General features: G+C 37.3%; 1 protein-coding gene and 1 pseudogene across 1 annotated transcript in view; one reads left to right on the top strand and one right to left on the bottom strand.

Moving 5' to 3' along the window:
• The first annotated feature begins 68 nt into the window (after positions 1 to 68).
• Positions 69 to 4,445, top strand: LOC107553629 (heat shock protein 75 kDa, mitochondrial-like; annotated as a pseudogene).
• Positions 4,446 to 8,390: 3,945 nt separating this feature from the next.
• The window catches only part of LOC107553628 (CREB-binding protein-like), a 55,764-nt gene continuing 54,999 nt past the window's right edge, over positions 8,391 to 9,155 (bottom strand). The window contains exon 30 of the mRNA XM_016235915.1: positions 8,391 to 9,155. This exon is cut by the window's right edge and continues 2,506 nt beyond it. The gene's annotated coding sequence lies outside the window, so the exon portion shown is untranslated.

Raw genomic sequence — 9,155 nt, 5'->3', positions numbered from 1 at the left:
GGTGTGTGTGTGTTCACTGCTGTGTGTGTGCACTTTGGATGGGTAAACGCAGAGCACTAATTCCGAGTATGGGTCACCATATTCAGTGGTGAATCTGATTTTTATATCACAAATCACTCCATTTGTTTGGTAATCAGCTTACTGATGATTCTTTGTTTTGTTTTGCGATGATTGTAAATGTGGGTGAGCAGAAACCTTCCATGCTTGACGTGAGTCGTGAGATGGGCTCCAGTGTGGCCCTGTACAGCAGGAAGGTTCTGATCCAAACCAAAGCCACAGACATCCTCCCCAAGTGGCTGCGCTTCCTGCGAGGTCAGATGAGCATCCAGATAAATGCATGAATACACTGCTACAGGAAAGTGCTCTAATCAGGTACAAACCTGCCTGGAATATGATGTTATGCCTTCTGCATTGTGCAAAAAAACAAAAATACACAACATAACATACTCTATTCTTTCAGGAAACTGCGGGATGTTTTACAGCAGCGGGTCATTCAGTTCCCGTTGGACCAGAGCAAGAAGGATCCGGAGAAATACGCTCGCTTCTTTGACGACTATGGGCTGTTTATGCGCGAGGGCATCGTGGCCACAGCAGAGCAGAGCGTCAAGGTACGAGACGCCTCGTTTGGCCTTCTTAATCAGCCCGTTTCTCTCTGATTGTTTTCAAACTGCTGATTTATGTCGTCACAGGAAGACATTGCTAAGCTGCTGCGCTTTGAGTCGTCAGCGCTTCCTGCGGGACAGCAGACCAGCCTGATGGAATACGCCTCTCGGATGAAGGCGGGAACGAGGAACATTTACTATCTGTGCGCACCGAATCGCCACCTGGCCGAACAGTCACCGTACTTTGAGGCCATGAAACAGAAAGATATGGAGGTTACAGACTTAATGGTCACACTATTAAAGAGCCAATGGGTCATGAATCTACAAGTTGATGCGACGGCTGATGCAATGCATTGCAGATTTGCTGGAAACAACTGCTAATTAATTTGCAATTAAAAATGTACTCCGTTCACTCCGATTTTGAAAGCATAAAATGTGCATTATCTATTGACAAGGCTGTTGGTAGATTTTGAGATGAACATAAGGGGGCGCTAACACTGCCGTTAATCTCAAAATGGCCAAATATATTGATCAGAAACTAATGGAATGCTAAAGATGCATTGATTAAATCAGTTTATCTATTTTGTTGTGACCACAACATGGCAAAAATTATTCTATTAAATTTTCTTGGGATCTTGACTTACAAAAACTTGTTTTCTCAAGGTCTTAATTTTTTTATCTTAAGAAAATAGTGCTGTTCAGAAGGTGCTTAATTGTAAATGTTTAAACAACTACATGGAATTTAATAATATAATAATTTTATATTGTACTTTTAATAATATATTAATATATAAATATGGAATAAAGAAAATAAAAATAGTTTATTTAATCTGTCTGTTATTTTGCACCACAGGGTAAAAAATGGGAGATCTTGCTTAATATTAAAATCTCATCACTTTAATTAAGACAAAGTCACTGTTCCTAATCAATATAACAGTATATAGTAAATTAATAACATTGATAAAAACGTGATTTTTAACCTCTAACCTTTAAAAGAACAAACTCCAATTAAAATATTTTTGTTTTATTTAATGCTTCTTTACTATTGATTTATTCTATTAATCATTCTGTATTTATTTTTCAATATTTATAATATAATACTTATTTGATCCTATATTGGTTAAACATTTAAAGTCAAACACGAGGATTTCTAATAGGACAAAAAAATGTTGTGGTTGAGATCATGAAATTTGAAAACATACAGAAAATATGTTGTCATGTTGAGAAAATTGAGTAGCAGTCAACAGAAGAAAGATGTGTCTGTTTCTGACGTTCTGTCTCTTCCTGCAGGTCTTGTTCTGCTTTGAGCAGTTCGATGAGCTCACGCTGCTTCACCTCAGAGAGTTCGACAGGAAGAAGCTCATCTCAGTCGAGACCAACATAGTCGTAGATCACTACAAAGAAGAGAAATTTCATGACAGCAAACCAGGTAAGACATTGCATTGTGACTGTACTGACTGATGTTCTAATTACCTCTCATTATCCGAGACGCGTCTACAGTATACAGTGATTTCTGGATGTTCTTGTTTCCTCACTTCGCTTTGCCAACAATGATAATGTTAATTAAGCATTTAAACAAGTAAACCAAAGGACAATTATGTAAGAAGCCATAAGATGAGCCGGAGTCACTGGTGCTGGGATTGTGTTGTTCAGCATCTGAGCGACTGACAGATGATCTGATGTGCCTGGATGAGGAATGCACTCGGACAAAGAGTCACCAACATCAAGGTAGCCACATGTACATGCAAAAAAACAAAACACCAAACATTGTAACTTTTAACAAACGTTACCTTCTTGTTCATTGCTTTTGCTCCCATCAAAAAACTATGCCAGCAAATTGTATAAAGTCAAAATGCAATTATATATATAAAAAATGCATGTACATGCTATGAAAAATTTATTTAGATTATATTATTACATTATACATATTCACAAAATATATTTTTGAGATTTTTGAATGCGCCTGTTACATCATTTAACAAATATATTATAATATTTTTTTCATGTATACATTTTCATTTAGTATTTAGCAATGTGTCTGGTTTCTTTCTTCTCAAATAATAATTTTAAACTCAAATCAGTATTTCATATCCATTTATTTATTTGTTAATCAACCATGTAATAAATCCGAATCACCCTTTGTATATTATAAAATAATATCTATTAAACAAATAAATGTTTAATAGATGAAATAATTTATGCAATTAAATGCATTTTAATAAAAACTTAAATTACAGTATCCAATATACATAATTTGAAAAAGTATTTTAAAATTAGTATTTTACATATAAATACATATTTTAAATTTGTATTAGCCTGTTACAATAATTATATATATATATCAATATAATTTATTTATTCAGTTATACATTTAGTATCCAGCAGTTTGTCAGATTTTTTTTCAGTCAATATTCCATGTCCATTTAATTATTTATTTGTTTGGTAACGGCCATGTAATAAATCCGAATCGCTCTTTGTATTACAGTTATGACCAAGGTGCCTAATTGTAAATGCTTAACCATTTACATGCACATGCTCCAAAATAATTTTTGACATCCATATTTACCTATGATTCTGTAGGTGACCCCGCGTCTAGACACACACCCAGACATGATCACGGTGCTGGAGATGGGTGCCACTCGACACTTCCTGCGCACACAGCAGCTCGCCCGCAGTTCAGAGGAGAGAGCCCAGATTACTTTATAAGTTATTTGAGTACCTCACCTTCAGCATTATAATTATTTCACCCACACCATACAGAGACTGAGACGGTGCCGCTGCATGTCATGCCAAACCTTTCATGGAAGCGTCATCAGCTTGAGATCGGCCTTTTTAGAGACCACCAATCAATCATCCCAACGTGATTATCGGCCGATAGTGATTGGTAGCCGATCAACCGGAGCACCCCTAATTTTTACCCACAAATGTGTGGAAACCTGACAACAGTGATTTATCTTTATTACCATTCATTTACCAATGTTTCCACAGGTGACCCCGCGTCTGGACACACCCCCCGCTATGATCACGGTGCTGGAGATGGGCGCCGCTCGACACTTCCTGCGCACACAGCAGCTCGCTCGCAGCTCAGAGGAGAGAGCCCAGATCCTGCAGCCCACACTGGAGATCAACACTGGCTATGAGATGGTTAACTTTAACACTCCAGCCGAACACAAATAAACAATCTGACAGTTTACATGAGGAAAAAAACAGTCCAGTGTCTCCAGAATAATTTCCTAACAGCAATGAACATACTGTTATATTGCTGATGTGTCTCAAAGGAATAGTTCACCCAAAAATAAAACTTTACTGAAAATTAAACTCACCCTCAGGCCATCCAAGATGTAAATAAGTTTGTAAATAACACACCACTCAACTGAGAAAGCCCTTGTGAAAGTTTTTATGATTTGTTGCTGACTGTTGATGCTGGAAATTCTGTCGTGTTAGTTTTATTAGACTTAACTGCTGCTTTTGATAACAACTGATCACTGAGTGATGCTCTCACGGCTGGAGGAGTATGTGGGGGTTCCGGGGAAAGTCCTGACGTGGTTTAAATCCGACTAAATCTGACTGGTAGAAGCATGGTAGTGAATATTGGGGCTTGTTCATCTAGATCAGCACCGATCATGTGTGGTGTGCCTCAAGGCTCCATCCTTGCTCCTATTTTATTCTCTCTTTATATGATTCCTTTGGGAAATATTTTCAAGAAATATAATACTGCTTTTCACTGCTACACTGATGATGTACAAGTGTATTTGCCACCGTCACATGAAAATGCTTTAGAACCTCTTATGGCCTGTCTTTTGCACTAAAAACATGGTTGGCTTCTAATTTTTTACACTCGTATTTTAGCTGGAAGCAATGGTTTGAAGTAAAAAAAAAAAAAAAGTCTAAATGTTGGATTTGTTTCTTACAAACATGCAGCTTTTTGCTTCATAAGATGTTAATTGATGGACTGGAGTTATGTGGATTACTTGTGGATTATTGTGAGCAGCAGTTTGAACAAAAAAAAAAGCATATTGTACTTGCATAATATATGTAACATCAAGCGTTTGTTTCCAGACATGATCGGATCAAGAAGTTTCATGCACTGAAGGACTCAAAACCCTGAGCTGGCACAGCTTCTCCTCGAGCAGGTAAAGAAAGAGTTTCCACCACTCTCTCATCTCAATACTATTTCTAATTAAGAGCTAAATGCCATTTTTTACGTACCAGATTTACGACAACACCATGATCACCGCTGGCCTGAACGAAGACCCTCGTCCGATGATCTCGTTGCTCAATCAACTCCTCACTCAAGCCCAGGAGAAGCACTGACACCTGTGCTGGAGTACAGCCTGACAGACTTGTTTTGCCTTTATTAGAGTCATGCATGGATGCTCAAAGGGGGTGTCCCGTGCCGCAGAGGTCATCATTGCACACTAAACACAAACAAACATTGTTTATATGAAGACTTGAGAATCTTTGTGCAGGTGTGACGTGGTTTTGTTGGGAGTTGTGTTTTACAGCTGATATGACTGAGATTTGTCGGTCCGTCCAACGATAAAACAATACATTAAACAATTCAGCAGTTTGTGTTGCCATAGTTGCACTCCTGAATTTACCTGGAAAGACGCAAGATAAATTTCCATATCAAGATAACTATACCAGGAAAAACATTTTCTGTTGAATATCAATATTTCTTGTCTTTTTTTCCCCTCTAAACTGATTCAACATTCAGTCTATTGGTTCTGTAAATTAACAAACAGCTTTTTCGTGTAAATTAAAGTTAGATGAAAATAAAACAAACATGCATAGATAAACCATGACTAACTGTTCCAGTGCTTGCTTTGTCTAAACAAAAATTCCACAATTTCATAAACTCGAATGCAAATCCGACTTGCCTAAATGTGATCATATCCAGCTCGTTGAAACGAAATAGGAATCCAGGTGAACTGCGCCTAAACTGCCGTCGCATCATTCAGACAGCAGTGATGCCAGTGATGAGCACATGATGCGATCCGTGACGCTGCATTTACAGTAGATTTTAGTTCACGTTACTGTTATAAAACTGAAAAAAACTGGAAAAAAAACAACTGCTTAAATGCTGCAGTGCTTGACTGTGCCTTTTCAGGGAGTTCAGACAAAACCGATCAAATCTTTGGGTGAACTATCCCTTTATTGTTAAAATGTATATGAATCTATAGAAAGTGATTTAGACATTTTTAGTCATCATATTGGCATCACTAACTTTTAAAAGATGCACCTGCGGCGTGACATGCATTTTTAAATGTGCAAATTAATTTATTACCATTTAATCGTTGAATTAATTTGAGCTCATAAATGCTGCAAGTATATAATTACAAAGGAATGAACAAAATGCTGTTTTTAGCTTTAGATGGGGAGCTAGATTAGGCTGTTCCATGTGCTCGCAATACAATTCAAGCCTTAAAAAACATGACTGCACAGCCTTGCTGTGGGCCGTTCACACAGTACTTGCATTTAAAATGTGAGAAACAGGAATGAAGAAAGCTCGGTCTCGAGGCGCATTTAACTTCATTTTGTCTTAAACGCGACATAACGGTGAATCTCGGTCCTGGAGGGCCGATGTCCAGCAGAGTTTAGCTCCAACCTGCCTCAACACACCTGCCTGGAGGTTTCTAGTATGCCTAGTAAGAGCTTGATTAGCTGGTTCAGGTGTGTCTAATTGTGGATGGATCTAAACTCTGCAGGACACTGGCCCTCCAGGACCGAGTTTGGGCACCCCTGCTCTAAATGAAGATAACTGACGTGATATTTGACTTCTCACAGCTGTAAACTAGACACATGGCAACACTAGAAAGAAGGAAAACCCCATTTCTGCCACATAAGAAACATGCTTTGGTTAGGGTTATGAGATGAAAAGTAGAAATAGCAACGTCAAAATCATGAGATACAAAGGCATTTTGTCGAAATTGAGAACTCATAATTGATACAAAGTTTGATGCATCAATTTAAACTTTTTACATCGTAAATATAGGCCTAACTTTTTGTCAATTTAGAATTGTCATAGTTATGACTTGGTATGTCAATTTCAACTGAACCCTTAATATCTCATAACTTAAAAATCAATGTTTTCCCCCTTGTGAGGCAGACATGGGCTTCCATGTAAAATAATAAATAAATGATACTGTCCATACATTTTTAGTAAACAATTAGTCAATTGCCAGAGGGGGAACATTTTTTACATTTAACATAAATGTACATCTTACATAAATGTAGTTTCTGCAAGACAAAGCATTTCTAAGTAAGTGAAAACACATACCTCAGTTTCTGTGAATTTCTATCACCTCTTCAGACAGTGTCAGTGTACAAGAGTGACATCACTGCAAGTTAGACAGTGACAAGTTAGAGCTAAAATCTGTGCACAATATGTAGTTATGAAAAATGCATAATTGTTCCCATAACCAGATTTTAGTTTTTTTTTTTGCGCTTGGAACTGGTTTTTAAAGATAATTTAAAAAGCCGTTTCTCTTACATTTACATTTAGCAGACACTTTCATCCAAAGCAACTTACAAATGAAGACAATAGAAGCAATCAAAACTAACAAGAGCAACAATATGTAAGTGCAAATGGTTAGCCTAATGCAGTATACATACATACACACACACACACACACACAAGTAGATAGAATAGAAAAAAATAGAAAGCTAGTGTTTTTTTTAATTAAAAAAAGATAAAGTAGAATTAAAATAGAATAGAAAGTGCTAGAGTTAGAGGGTCAAATAAAGATGGAACAGATGTGTTTTTAGTCGTTTCTTGAAGATGGCTAAGGACTCAGCTGCTGGGATTGAGTTGAGCAGGTCATTCCACCAGGAGGGAACAGTTAATGAAAAAGTCAGTGAAAGTGATTGTGCCTCTTTGAGATGGCACAATAATGCGTCGTTCACTTGCAGAACGCAAGCTTCTAGAGGCCACATAACTCTGAAGTAATGAATTCTCTTGCTGCAGGATCGCTCGTCACGGGGTTTCTCTCACCAGTGCGTGTGAAGCTGCAATAACAACAGAGCCATTGCAAAATGTTTTGAGTGAGTACGGATGATTTCTTTAATCCTATTCCACTTATTGTAAGAAAATATTATAAACGGGCCAAATTTCGAATGTAACATTACACTAACATTATATTAACACTGACATTATTTTCACTAAACTTTTATAACGGCAAATATCACAATTCTAATCAAAGGTCGTAATGAGCACAGAAATGGTGAAATGCAAGTACAAGGGCTCTAAACTGCAGTTGCATCTTTCGGGCTCCAGGAGGTGCAGTGAAGCCAGTGCAGAGAGCACACTGCAATCTCATGCTGAAGAAAGGTAAAACGGCCAGTTCGTTGAACTTCTACTACACATTTTAGTTACAATTAAACAGTAAATCTGATCATTGCATTTCAAATGTAATGTTCTGGTACATTCGCTTCTCCCTTAGATAAAGCAAATCAGACAGAAACGAAATAAATCCTAAACTGCTCTTTTAGTTTTAAAAGAAAGAACTGAGAAATGCTTTTAAGGATAAGGAATCTGATCGAATATGCTTTCAGAAAAAATTAGGTGACGACAGTCTTCCAAAAAAACAGATCCAAGCATTTCACAATCATAGAAACAGAAAAACCTCAATTCTGTTAATTTAACAATTAGCTCCAGTCCACCAATTGTTTGAAACTACACTGGCTTTGTGTAAAAACAGTCGGGTGTTAATTTAAAACTTTGGCATATTCATTTCCTAAAATCTGAATTCCGAGAACACGCAAATCGAAGTCACCAGAAGCGTCGCATCTGTTGCACACAGTTTATTTAACAATATGGTATATAAGTACGAAACAAGTTCTTAACCAGTTTATACAGCGATCTCAATCTTTTTTCCTTTTATTTACAGTATGTCATCAAGCTGCATGATTTACATTAAAGAATCATTCACCTTCAATTCAAGTTTCATGAGAAGAAAAACAAAAGAGGTTGATTGAAGAACTCTTTGAACAAATCAGCAGTCAGACGAAGCTCCAGCCTCATACGCGAGGTGGAGGGGACATCATTGATGTTTCAGAGATCAAACGAGAAAACAGGAACATCTTCCTACATCTTAAGAGACAACTACTGAATCCAGGCCAATAAATTAACGCATTTGGGCACCTTGAAAAATAAGAGCAACTTTCACAATTTGCTCGCGTGTTTGTGTTTGTGTATGTGTGTGTGCGCGCAGTAGCCAAGCTCCTTTCTGTACAAATGAATACAGGTCCTCTGTACAAACACCACAGTTTGGAGAGAAAAAGGCGGCGTGTCCTTTTCCAAACCTGGTAAATGTGAATACGTAGCAGACAGGAATAAGGATGGATCCTGATCCTAATTCCACACCGAGTATCTTACAGTCCCTAAACACGCACACACACTCACAAATAAACTAAACAAAACAAAAAAAACGCATTTCAATTTGCAAACATACAAAACGAAAGACTTCAATAATAAAATCTAATATTTTGCCTTGAGAAATTCCATTTAAAAAGTCCATAAGCTCAAAATAACCCCCCTCCCCGAAAAAACAA

The sequence above is a fragment of the Sinocyclocheilus grahami genome, unplaced genomic scaffold (assembly GCF_001515645.1).
Source record: "Sinocyclocheilus grahami isolate Dianchi unplaced genomic scaffold, SAMN03320097.WGS_v1.1 scaffold476.1, whole genome shotgun sequence".
In the NCBI taxonomy this organism is placed as follows: domain Eukaryota; kingdom Metazoa; phylum Chordata; class Actinopteri; order Cypriniformes; family Cyprinidae; genus Sinocyclocheilus; species Sinocyclocheilus grahami.
Note: the sequence above shows the minus strand (reverse complement) of the source record. Positions and strands in the feature narration are given on the sequence as shown.